This window comes from Dipodomys ordii, unplaced genomic scaffold (assembly GCF_000151885.1).
Source record: "Dipodomys ordii isolate 6190 unplaced genomic scaffold, Dord_2.0 Scaffold4, whole genome shotgun sequence".
NCBI lineage: Eukaryota > Metazoa > Chordata > Mammalia > Rodentia > Heteromyidae > Dipodomys > Dipodomys ordii.
Genome location: NW_012267220.1, coordinates 35,454,842 through 35,468,752, shown reverse-complemented (window position 1 = coordinate 35,468,752; position 13,911 = coordinate 35,454,842).

The window sequence follows — 13,911 nt, the reverse complement described above, 5'->3', positions numbered from 1 at the left end:
CTACCACTTGAGCCACAGTGCCACTTCCGGCTTTTTTCTTTTTGCTTATGTGGTGCTGAGGAATTGAACCCAAGGCCTCATGCATGCAAGGCAAGCGCTCTCCCACTGAGCCACCTTCCCAGCCCCATGTTCCTGAGCTTTTTGCTCAAGGCTAGTACTCTACTTGAGCCATAGCTCCACTTCTGGCTTTTTGGTGACTAATTAAAGAGTCTCAAGACTTTGCTGCCCAGCTTGGCTTTAAACTGTGATCCTCATATATCAGCCTCCTGAAAGCGAGGATTACATGTATGAGCCACTGGCACCTGGTTCCAGATATTTTTTTTAAACACGGGTGATGATTATTCTCACCAAGTGTTGTAACTTTATAAACATAGCAAGCAGAGAAGTGTTAATATGGTCAATTCATAATGGATTAGAGTAGAAAGGACAAAAGATTCTATATATTTATGATTCATTGTAATAAAAATACATCTCTTGAAAAGGAGGTTACAAGGTAGTCATTAAATCTATTTCCAACCAAGAACAAGAGAATGACAATCCAGGACAGAAATTCTCACCAGTTTTGCAAATCTTTGAATCCTGATCCCCTAGCTCAGAAGCTGAAGATGAACCATCTCTCAGAATCCTCCTGATGCCTGAGTAAATTAATGCACAAATATTAATTAAAGAAACAAAATAAAGGTTCTAGGAAATAAGACCTGAAAGAATGTCTTTCTCAATTTAATGTCTGTTCTTACATTTCTTCTGTGTTTTGTGGATGGATGCATGGTGGGAAACATATAGTTTCTCCTCTGATCTGGGAATTTTTCTAATGGCTTAGTGCTCTTTGCCTTCTCTGGTTCTTGTGATTATTGGGGAACAAATGTTCAAGAATTATTCATTGTACCCCTCCTGGGGTAAAGGGAAGGGACGATGCATATCTATTTTACTCAGGGTTTTTAAATGTAGGGAAATTCTTGCAAATTTGAAGTTATTTTTCTCTTGGCAACCTGTTGAGCCAGAGCAACAGGGCTCAAATTTTCTGAATTCTTAATTTCTCTTCACAATGGTCTTGGGTCTTCCTGTGGTCAGAGAGAGCCTGACCATGCCCTGTGGGGTCTAAGAGATTTACTAATGAAAAACAGAAGGGACCAATCCAATCTACAAAACACAAGGAAGCTGGAGGTTTCAGCAGCTCCACTTGTATCCAGACAAAAGCAAACTCACCCAAACATGCTTGCTATCTGAGATTCTGTCTAGTTTCCAGCCTTGGTAAATCTTATTCTCTTATGTCCCTTTGTCATTTTCTCTTGCCATTCTTAATGGATCTGGAGAATCCAAAGTCTGAGAGGCTTAAGACCAAGTCACAGCAACAAACATCTGTGTTGGACAAAACACATTTATAGGACCTTTGGAGGCCCCCTGACAAAGCCAAGCCACTCCCCTTGATTGACCTGGCTGGAATTTTTGTCATAAGATTACAAAACTGGGCACAATTAGCTGGAGATATTAATAAGTTCTGTCATGTAAAGTATTTGTAGCAAAGCTTTTGGTTGAATTGAATTCCAAACTCAGAATTGTTTTATTCCGACAGCCAAAGAATCCTTTGTTCTGGGATTTACATCATGGAACTATTTTTAGAGTCCAAATCTGTTCTGGCAGAAGAATCTTGGTTCATTCTTCTTCCCCCACTTTACATCCAAACCTCTCACATCATTTCTCCCCCTACCTTTTGACTTCCCCAGCTGAGTACATGGCTGATATGGCTGGCTAGGCCTCAAGGTCTTCAGGGTCAGTGTGGGGTGAGGTTGCTCCAGAGGGTGGGGGTGAGGATTATCTATTGCATGACCCAATTCAAGTAGATAAAGTGTTTCCAACTAGCTCCTGGAAATGGTGATTTGGAGTTTAGAAAGATGGGAGAGGTCATTTCTCCTTTCCTGTCAAGCTGAAATGGGAGATTATTTGGTTCTGTATTCAAAACAAAAGTTTCTAGAATTTCTTAACTTTCTTATGGATCACTTTAGTCCATGTGTTGCATAGGGCCTGTTACAAGAGCAAAGATGTGACCTGGAAAAGGGGGTCCTTAGATCCAGCATTTGAACCCCCTTTATTGGTATGTCTAGAGTTCCTGGTCTTTTTCTGATTTATCCATTTGATGTAAAGTAATTATTGTCTACCTACTTTAGGATGCTAGGGAAGCCAAAGATCCAGGGAAGATAAATCATTTCCCACACTGTAGAAAGGAATTGTAAACTGTATTTCCCAACTCCTTGCGGTATTCTCTTCAGTGAGCTGACCAGGCTGCCCCAGCTGGAAAAGAGGGTTTCCAGGAAGAGCACATTCAAGGGAGAAAAATTCTGCTTTGACCTCACTTGACCTACTAGAGGGAGTTAAGCCATATCATTGGGCATGCTGCACCTGCTTCCATCTTGTTAGACTGCTGGGCAGTGGTTCCAGGCATGGGCAGGCCATTTCCCATTTTCTCTCACGATACCCCTATACTAATTATAAATTTTATAAGGCACTGAACAATGTTTCTAAATGATCCTGATTCCTGATGGGTATATAGATTTATGGCATTAGAGCCCCTAGCCAATAGTACCTCCTCTAGGCCCATGTATCACAGCAAGTGGCAAGACTTGGTAGCCCTGATCACATACAAACTCTACTTGGTCAGATACCTTTGTGTGATGAGCAGAAGAGCATACAGCTTGGATCTCAGGCTCTCCCCACTTCCCTACCATTGTACAAAGAGTTGGAGAAATTACCCATGAGGTGCATACATAAAACCAGCCTAACAGGAATTTATTCTCCTCTTTTGGGTTTTTAGTCTTCCCAAAGAATCAATAGTAATTAGCTATCTCCTCTCAAAAGACAGACAGGGTTCTGTGCTCCTGACAGCTATACTTCTCTCATTCCAGAGAAGAAACAAGTATAGGCTTGTGAAAAGGAGGAATACTGCATCCCAGATCAGGTAGCAGGGAGAGATGACCTGTTGAGGAAGAGGTGGTTCCTGAAGTGGAAGAATGAATGGGCACTGTTTTCCTTGGGATGAGGGCTAAGGGAAAGACTTAATGTTTGTTCTATCTCCATGCAATGGGCTGTAAGTAGCAGTCTCTTGGATCCTTGGATGTAGTTAGTGAAGGTAGGCCTGGGGGTGGGAACTGTTCTTTAGGAGATCCCTTCTTTTTCAAGGAAGCCAAATTTTTGTTTTAAAATGTAATCTGTTTACCTGTAAAATGCTTGTGGGGATGTAGGAAAGCTTACGGAAGGATTTCTTACATTCCTTTAGATTCAGCTTGATGTGTGGGAAACCTGGTAATTTCTAGCCACCAAGGACACAGAGTCAGAATCATGGACATCCACGGGGTTTCAAGTGAATAAGAAGAATCTGGGGTCTATTGCCTTGGAAAAATCTGGTATGGCTGATTGAAAATCTGAGGGGGGCAGAGCATAGGTAGACAGCCTGTGTGAGAATATACCACACAAATATCCTGCCTCAAGATTCTCAAGATCCTCAAGATCCTCAATCTGTGACCCAGGGTCTCTGGGCAATTTTACAGGGGTCTTGTCCTTCGCCTTATAGCTGTGGCCAAAGGGAAGGAGATTTCTTTTTACTCTTGAGTAGCTGAGGAAGCTGTTCTGTGGCCTTGACTCTCATCTGACTTTGGAACCATTTTAGATGGAAGCAATTATATGACAAGAGATTATTCTTTCTACAGAAATGAAGTGCGCATTCAGTTGCAATTGTTACCATCTCGACCCTCTCTTTCCTCTGCTAAACCTGGAACTGATTCTGTATGTGGTTTTAACTCTGAAATAGGGAGACGTATTTCCACTTCTGTGTTCTGTTTCGAACATTTGTTATGAGCCTAAGCAAAACTCAAACCAGGATAATACCAAGCTTGCTCCAACCTTTTTTATTCATTTGGATCCTCTGATGCAGAAAAATAGAAGGCTGCTCTTTGTATTTCAACACCAATCTCCTCCTCCTTCACCTCATATAAATGATAAGAAACAAACTTCTCAGGACAGAGATAACATATACCTTTGTGAAGTCAAATGAGGCTTTTGGGGCCACTCTGGTCTCCACAAAAGACAGCATTTCCCTAGCTGTTCACATGTGGTTCCTGGCCTCTTGACTGACCAGGAACTGACTGTAACCTTCCCTCACACACTGGAGGCTGATGCCCACTCAACGGTCCCCATTCTTTCCTTGTCCATCAGCTCACTAGAGGCTAAAGTTTCTCATAAGGCCTCAGTGATGGAATCTGCATTCTCCTCCTTGTGCCCCAGAGTGGATTCTTGAAGACCCAATCAGTCAGTCTTTCTGCTTCCTAGAGATATTTAGCCAGCTGGCTGTACCCACCTCTTTTCTATCCATTATTCATGGGCTTAGGAAATTTCTTAATCATGGCCCCAGAGTGTTGGCTCCAGTCAAGCTCCTGCCCTTTTGCTGTGTTCATCTTGGCTTTTGCCCTCTTTCCCCTAGCTTCACACTCTGTTTCCTCTTCCATCCAGGCAAGTCTCCTCCTATCTAAACAGGGAGAGTCATCATAGTGGCCAGAATCCCAGAACAAAGAAAGGGAGAAGGCAGCTTAGGAGTTCAGAAGCACTCTTCAGAACTGTTATTATTAGTATTGTTGGTTCTGGGCTTGCTGTGTTTGCTGAAAGGACAATGCTAAATAATGCACAGAGCTCACAGATGAGCAGAGGAAAACACCAACAGAAAACTGGGGAAAAGTGGAACTCACCATGTTTAAGTATTGGTGTGGGAATTTTCTTACAGACACAAAAGGAAGCCCTGGGGCAAAAATTAGAGTCCTGAATTTCAAGTTTGGTTAACTTGCCTTAATCTTTTTAGGGAACTGGTCTGAGGTACTGGTGCTCTTTGATTTTGTCTACCAGGGCTGAGCTCTCTATGATATAGAAACCTTAGGAGAAAATAAAGGAAGATGATGTTGGATGTAGTTAAAGGTCACAGTTATTAGAAAAGATGACAAGAGGTGAAAATAATTTAGAAGATTTACAACTTGTAAAGATCCAGTTAATCAGTAATAGTATCAATAAAGAGGAAAATAGAAGGGACAAGAGAACAAAGAGGGGAAAAACAAGAAGAGGAAGAGGAAATGGAAGAAGAAAAAAGAAACAACTGCCCATACAACTTACTAATGAGCCTAGGTTTTGAGAATGAGCATATGAGACATGGAGGGAAAGGTGTACGACTGGGCCAATACACATGAAAGATGTCAGAGAGTGAGAATAGCAGTGAGTTGTGGATTGTGAAATGTATAAAACAATAAAATGCCTGTTTGGAATAAAGAAATGACAACAGGTTGAAGCCAACACTTAGGAAGGATTGTGTAATAGCGTAAGAAACTAAACTTCTGTTTTGAGAGCCAAAAGGACTTTTGAGATCATCTTGTTATTCAGTGGTAGATGCTCTCTCCATTTTTGCTCTTTTCATTTCTTGTTTACTAATAAAACTTTCACAATTTTCTCTCCCCACTTCCAGCTGTAGTTAGCTTGATTCAGATAAATGGGTGGCCACATATCTGTTTTTGCAGCTGGGTAGCAATGTGGCTATGTCATGGGCCAGTGGAACATAAAATAAAGTATGTGATTCTAGGTAATATCTAAAGTCTCAAAGGGAAAAGCTTTGGAGTGCCTCTCTTCCTGCTTCTGCTGCTGTGGATCTAGAAGTGGAATTTACATGTGACCCAAGAGCTTGGGTCCTTGGATAACCTTTCTAACCCTTTTTGAGAAAGAGGCAAGAGTTTCCAATTTATTTAGCTTATTATATTTTGAGGTATCCTTTGTATAGTGGCTTAGTATAATAAATCTTCATGAACAGTCTAAACCTCTTATATTGCAAAGAGGAAAAGAAACCAAGACAGGATGAGTGCTTCATGAAGGTAAAAAGGTTGATGAGTTATTGAAGAAGGACAAGGGCACAGCTCTCCTATTGTAAGCAAAAAGTACCTCTTTCTGCACTATCTTCTGACTCTGAGATCACAAAGCCAGTCAAACCCTAATTACTATATACTTTCTGCTAAAGAAAATCATCTTCAGAGTGTAAATAACAGGAAATGGAACCAAAGGTGAGAAATACTAAATTTCATTTCAGATCAGCTTAGGAATCCAAATGGTCACACGTTTAGTCTAAGGCTTGGAGAGATCAACATTATAGGATACAGAAAAGATGGTCATTTCTGATGGCTGCAGCCTCAGGGAATTTCTCCTACAAACCATGAATGTTTTTAAAGAGGATAAGGTCATTGAAATAAGTTGTAGGATGGATGAGTGTATCACTCTGTGCTCAGGGTGATGGTCATACAGGTTTACTCATGCAGAGAGATGAGACGAGACCCAACAGAAAAGACCCCCTGATAAACTCTACCCTCTCCCTGCGAGCTTGGCTCAGTTCAGTGGCAAGTATCTTTGACTTTTGTGTGTCCCGATGGCAGCACAAACAGACTGGACAAGGCCTGATGACAGTGCCAACTGACCAACTGACCAAAGATGAGACTGACAAACCCAGTTATTCATCTGACACATTCCAAACTATGAATCACCATAGGCCTAGAAGGTCACTATATTAGTCAGAATTCTTCAATCACAACCAATAGGATGTATGTATGGAGGAAGAATAAGAGAAAGATTTATTGTAAGTAATTGGCTCACATGATCATAGAGGCTGGTAAGTCCCAGTTGGAAAGTTGGAGAGCCAATAAAGCCATTGCCCTATTCAGAGGCCATCTGGGAAGATGTTCTTTCCTAGGGGAGGGAAGAAGTTTTGTTCTTCAATTGAACAAGTCCCCACCCACATTATGGAGGACAGCCTGCTTTACTCAGCCAATCAAGGTAATTAATCTCTAAAACAACAAAAACACAAAAGCTGCCTTATAGAAAGATCCAGAAAAAGGTTCAAGCAGATATCTGAGTACCCTGTAGAATGAGAAAATACAATATTAATCACTAATTTGTTGTCATTTTCTTAAGACAAAATCAGAAATCACTCAAAACAACACACTTAAATGGGTGAACCGAATGGAAAAAAAATCTCTCCAGAAAGGACAAAACACTTTTTTCCAGGGGTGTATCTATCTTTGAAAACATAAGCATAAAGGGGTAAAGAGTATGTGGTTTCTGGGGGTTAAAAAGTGAACAGCTTTGACTATGACATCCAGATTTTCTTGAAAAATACTTAAATTAGAATGTTAAGTGTCTCAGAAGAATGGAGCTCTGGGTTTTCAAGTATCTGTGAATTGAGTATGCATTATAGATTTCTTTCTCTCTCTCTCTCTTTCATATTCACTCTTCTTAAAGCTTTAATGGAAGTGATTACATTCTGATTACATAAGGGCAGCAGAAATTTACTCTGGGTCTTCCTGATCATGTTTGACAATTCTGCCTTCATAACCTTCAAACAGGCACATCTTAAAATATACTCCACTGTTTTATTCTTTCTAGAGTTATCTTTCCTATTCATTTTTTCAATTATCCACATAAACATATTGTCTGAGTGATTGCTATATGTTGATAGTGCAGGCATCTTATTCCTTTTCCCATTCTCCAGGGGGCTTGGCACTTTGGGAAGCATATAAATCCAGAAGTAGTGCAGGAAAGTGCCTAGAGGTTAGGGAGAATAGCAAAGATAAAGAGTCATGGTAGAGGAAGTAAGACAATACACTAGACTTAATTTTTTTTAACTGCATTGTTTTTGTCTTTCTTTTTTGGTACTGGGGATCGAACCCAGGATGTTGCACTTGCTAGGCAAACGCTTTGCCACTGAGCTACATCCCAGCCCTAGACTTAAAAATTAAAGAGCACTAGGAATGAAAACGGATGGCAAAAGAAGTGGAAATAGAGTGAAATGCAAGATTAAAAAGATAGGGAGAGGGTTCCGTGCCAGGAACAATGAAAGAATTGGCTTGAAGTTGATTTCAGTGTTATCCGTGTTTCTTACTCATCGACTCTTTTGACAGATATTTATTAAACACAAATTACGTTCAAGATATGTTAAGCATGAGACTACTAACCTAAGATGGGAAAGTCCCACCCATCCCTTATCCTAATTGTAATGGGTAGGTCGAATTTTAATGGGCCCTAGGGTCTCTACTCTCTGATGTTATAACATAGGGTCCTGACCCCATGGATATAGGTGAGATCTCTCTATGTATAGTCAAAACAACATGGTAGAGATAATGTAATATCGTTCTTATGATTACTCTGGACAGACTTAATTTGACTTGCCTCCTTGAAGAAGCAAACAGCTCTGTGGTGATGATTTTATGGAAAGTGTAATGTGGCAGCAAACTGTGGTCCTATAATCTACTTTTAGAAAATGAAACTGTTCAACAACCAACAGCCAGCACAAAAACAGGAGCCTTAGTACAGTGACAAGGAAGTGAAGTCTGACAATATAAGGGAACTTGGGATATTCTTACCCCAGTCAAGCCTTCTGATAAGAACACAGCCAAGTCAACATTTTGACTGTAGTTTTGTGAGACTGTGAGCTAAAGATCCAACTAAGCCATGCCTGAACTTGTGACCCACAGAAACCATGAGATAATAAACATCTGTTGTTTTCAGTTGCTAAATATGTGGCAATTTGTTATGCAGTATAGAAAGTTAAAGGGGAAAACGGTTCAACAAGTAAATGCTATGGCAGATTACATTACTTGCCCTAATGCCTTGCCTCTTCCCTAGATCCTTTTCTTTGTGACTTCGCTCTTTGTCCTATTAGAGGAGTAGTGTTTGTTTTCCCAACCTTTGACATTGGTTTTGGCCAGTAGAATGGGGCAGATATGACAAGGTGCCTGTTCTAAGCCAAGACTTTACAAGTGTCTGGTCTCTTCTTCCCCTGCTATCAACAATAAGAACTTATTTCAGTTAGCTGGTCTGAAGAGGGCAGGAGTTGTGCAGAGCGAAGGCTAACCCTGAGGCTACATAGTTCTCAGAGACAGAGAACCCACCCCAATCACTACAGTTTAAAGCAAGGCACAAACTTGAGCTCTCTTGGCCCTTCTGAGATCTAGAATACATAAACATTATTTCAAGACACTGAGTTTTAAAACTATTTTTTATGCAGCATCTTTGTGCCATTAGCTAGCTTCCAAAATCACACAAAAATGAATTATTGTGAGACTTTCATGAAGGTGAGACATGGAAAAATATGTGTATAATAGGATAAGTCACTTTTATCTGGGGAAGAGTGAAGATATTTAGAGATCTAAAGGAAAGCCAGTGTGAATGAAGGAGAGAAGGAGGAGAGAGAGATTAAACAAAGATGAAAATAAAGAGGTAGAAGGAGAGCCATGAAATAAAGATGGAAATGAAGAGGTAGAAGGAGAGCCACCATGAAATGCTTGGAAGTCATGTTAAACATTTGCTCCATTTTTGCTAGCTACAATGGGAACCCTGTGGGGAGTTTTAAGTTTGAGAAAAAAACATGAGCAGATTTCATTTTCAAAACAGCACTGTACTTGTAGGACAAGAGTGGCGTTAGAGGTTAGGCAAAGGCTGTTTCATCAGTCCTGAGCAGAGACAAGTGACATAGCTGATAGTCCAGTGGGGAAGATGGCCAGGAATATTTAGGAAACAGAATTTGGTAAGTAATGAGAGGAAGAATTAGGTAAAGGCAGTATCAGAGGTGTGTTTTTTACAGACTTTTAAAATGTGATTTAATGGGTAGTTCATGTATGTGATCATTAATATGAAGGAAACTGGAAAAAAGACCCTATATGGGGAGGGGGAAATTCTGGGTTTTTAAACCTTGAACAATTATGGTCTTTGAGCTCCATGTTTTTATCTAGAAAATGGGAATAATGCTGCAACCTTAGGATTGTTGAGAAACTCAGATGAGGTCATGCATGTGAGGAAACTTTGCAAATCAGAATGTACAGTGTACACCCTTATTGTAGTAGAGATAGAAAAGGTAGATGAAAGATACAAAAGGTCAATGAGCTGAGCTGAAAGGGTAAGTTGACAAGGTGACTTTCAATCATCCTATCTGGTCTTTTTTTTTTTTTTTTTAAAGTCAATGGCGAGAAAAGAGCCAAACTTTAAAACTTCATCAGAGGTATTCTTTTCTAACCAGCTGCAGAGACCTTGAGCCACTGGTGACCCTGCCTTTTGTAATAGCTTCAGGCTGGATGCTGAGAACAGCTCCCACTCCTGACTGTCTCCTTTAGGACACACTGTCTCCATTTGCTCAGATTGGGACACGTCTGTGCACCATGGAAAATCCTTGAGGTCAGACTCTGCTGCTGGAAATCTGAAGTTGAGTGGGCATAAGAGCTGAGGGACTGATGGAATCCTGCTGCTCAGGATTATGCAACTTTAACTTGCTCTAAGTACAACATCTGAGCTGCTTGCTGTGTTCTACAAACCACAGAGTTTCCAGAGAGGCCAATCTATAGTAAATTTTTTTTATTGAAAAGTATTTATTGAGTTTCTCCTGCTAAGCACCTTAGGGATTTTGAGTTAAGTGGTCAGAGGCTTACTTAGCAAGATGAACTCCTTCCACAAATGGTTGTTTATATCTTGTGGAAGGTTTATATGAACCACATTACCAGTCATTCTTCTAATCACCTCCTAGATGTGACCTCGTCCTCACTCTTCATCCCTATATTCATACCTTGATTCCAGATGCTTTTCTAGGACCAACGACTTTCATCCCATCATCTTTTATTTCTAAGTTCTCATCACCATCTTGGAACTCAGATACAAACATATCATAGTGGTATTGATATCCCAAGCCAACTGTGTGGGAAGAGCATCTGGGCTGTGGGTTGCATGCCTTGACTTACAATCATGACACATGACATGACCCAGTGGACCTTGAGCAAGCCATATCACTTCCAGAAGTCTTCTTACTAAAGATACTTCAGTCACCAAGCCACTGTGGAAAACTCCCCAAGAAGTCTGAACACAGTGTCTTGTGTTCTGCAACCAGAGGCAACTTCTCTGAAGAGTCTTAGATAGCCAGAGCTTCTGGATGTCAGTGGCTCATGCCTGTAATCCTAGCTACTTCGGAGGCCTTAGCCTGAGGATTGCAGTTCAAAGCCAGTTGAGGCAAAAAAAAAGTCTGTGAGACTCTAATCTACAATTAATCACCAGAAAACCGGAAGTAGTGCTGTGGCTCAAGTGATAGAGCACTTGCCTTGAGTTGAAGAGCTCAGGGACAGCACCCAGCCCTACAACCAACAACAACAACAAAAAAAGCCAGAGCAGCATCCACAGATCTGAGAAATAGTCCAGTATGCCAAGGAGAACAAAGAACAGAGAAGCATGGGATAACTGGAAGTGGCTGAAGGCAGAGGAATTCATTGGGTGTTTTTGTAAGCTCAGAAAGCATCATGAAATAACTGCAGAAAAATGAATGAGACTTTTGGAAAACTTCTAAAGAGACACTTTAGTATTGAGGAAGATAAGTTAGCTTCACCGAGCCCAGAAAATGGCACTAAATTCAGTATACTGCAGCTTTGGTACCTCCTCTGGTCCTTTCTGAGAGAGGCTATTCAGAGTGACACAGGATGCCTTGTTCATTGCTTCCTGATTTCTGTGGAGTGTTGGAGGGGCTAATGTGTCCAGAATATGAGCAACAGAGGGGGCTATGGATGGCCAGGGACTGGATAGCCTATGAGAGAAAACCTACTGGAGCTGCTCAGCGCTCAGAGACAGAGCCCTGACCATCCACAAATACTTCTGATCATGAAAGCCTTGGGCAAACAGTTTCCAAGACAACTTCTACTGGAAAGAGAATTTAAGGTTTTGTCAGGATGCACTAAACTTCAGACAAGTAGCCAGGTCAGAAACAAACTCTTGAGTCAGGACATGTGAATCCGATTAACATGGGTGCAGTGGGGAAGACTGATTGCTCTTTGGCACCAGCCACAATTGAGACTGTGAAGTGACAGTGTTTATCTCAGGAATTCCAAGGTCCCTGATTTCTACCCTTTCCCCACCCCCATCTTCCTCAGTTTGGCTTTTCTCTGGGCTCACATCTGTCCTCAGCAAATAATTTGAAACTCACTCATGTATAAATGACTGATAACAGTTTACTCCATGAGATTTGATTTGAATGAGGGCCAGGAGCCAGAGGCTAAGATAGGAAGGAAGTATGGGTGGTATTTTAATCAGACCCTGATGCTCAGGAGCCTGAACCTTTCTAAGGTGGGAAGGAAAGGTGACAGAAGTGGTTGGTTGCTGTCTATATGACCACATGGTTCCATATTGCGAGGTCTGGAAGGAATTTACTGATTATTTTGTCTTAGGGTTGTCAGTTAGAATCACCTGGCCAACTTGGGTGGCCCAGGAGTCTATCTACACTGTTAGTTCATACCTTGATCATTGGAAACAGGGTGGCCGAACAATCAGACTTTGGGAAAATTACTGATATAGTCCTCACTTGACAGTTGAGTAAGATGAGTGAGGTCGACCCGAGGCAATCTCCTGTCTCTCATTTCAGGTCCAGCGCCAGACACAGAGTCGATCACAGGACGTGCCTTGCCAAAAATCTCCTTCTCCTGCCTCATGGGGGTTTCTGAAGGCTTCAAACTTTTGGTTCCACTTGGAAGAAGGGTTCCCTGGGGAGCACATAATTTGCACTATAGCTAGCAAACCTGGAGAGCAGTGTGGGCCCATTTTGGCAAGTGCAGGTTCCACCCAAGGAGCTCAGTAAGGACTAAATGCTTTCCCCCAGATCCATCAGGGACTTGCTTCATAGACCCTGGTCAGCATCCATGCACCTAGCACACACCATTAAATAGCCAGACTCCTCAGAGCAGCCTCAAACCAGGGATCCTTCTTTGTGTGTGTGCTAGAGTGTGCTTGCTAGCTTGAACTCAGGGACTGTCCCTTAGCTTTTTTTGCTCAAGGCTGACACTCCACCACTCTAGCCACACCTCTACTCCTGGCTTTAGATAGTCAATTTGGAGATAATAGTCTTGCAGATTTTCTGTCAGGTCTGGCTTTGACCCTCAGTTCTCAGACATCAGCTTCCTGAGTAGCATATAGTACAGATATAGGATTATAGTAGTAGGATTACAAGGCATAAGCCACTGCCACCTGGCTAAGGATTCCTTCTTAACAGAGTCTCTTTGTTGGGCATACATGTATCCCTAAGTATCTGTATCCACACTTGGGTCTAGAAGGAAATCTTTTAGGATAGACACATTTCACAATTTCACAAAATGGCAGCCAGCCAAATGTGGCATTCCCTAATTGAGTACAGTGCTGGTCCTTTCTAAGTACTGGTTTTGGAGAGAGCTCTATCACACATACACAGTTTAGTATAAAGTTTCTTCTAAACAAACAGGTCAGCCTGAGGGGCCAAATGAAACTGGCAGCAAGTGAAATTTGTTTCCTTCTTGTTATCTATGTGCTGTTAGATAAAGGATTTCCTAGCTCTGGTCTTTGCCTAGCTGTTTTTGCAGCCTTGTGTGGTCTTCTAGGTAAAGGGCCATGTTTCTGTCAATAAGTGGCCTTGATTCATATCGAGAACAACTCTTAGGTCACAAGCACATGTTTCCTTACTCAATTTGTCAATAATCTTTTGAAAGAAATACTGCAATCCTCAGTTTACACATGAGATTAAGGCTCAAAGAAGATCATCAGCATTAATTTCCAAGATCACTGGGCTGGTCCACAATCTAGCAAGAATCTGAACTCAAGTCTGTAAGCTTCAATGCTTATCTCCTTCCTATGAAACTACAGCTGTGTAGCATTTCCCAAGGAGTGAGATATTTCAGTAACCTCATTCTCTCATTTGTGAAACGTGGGTGTCATAGGTCCAATCTACTATTGCAAGTCAGTGAAGTTATTTAGATGGTCAAGTGAAGGAGGAAAGGAAAGAAAAAAAACAAATCACGACAACTTGAAGAGTAGTAAGGAGGTAGAAAAGTCTGGTTTGGGGTCCATAGTAGG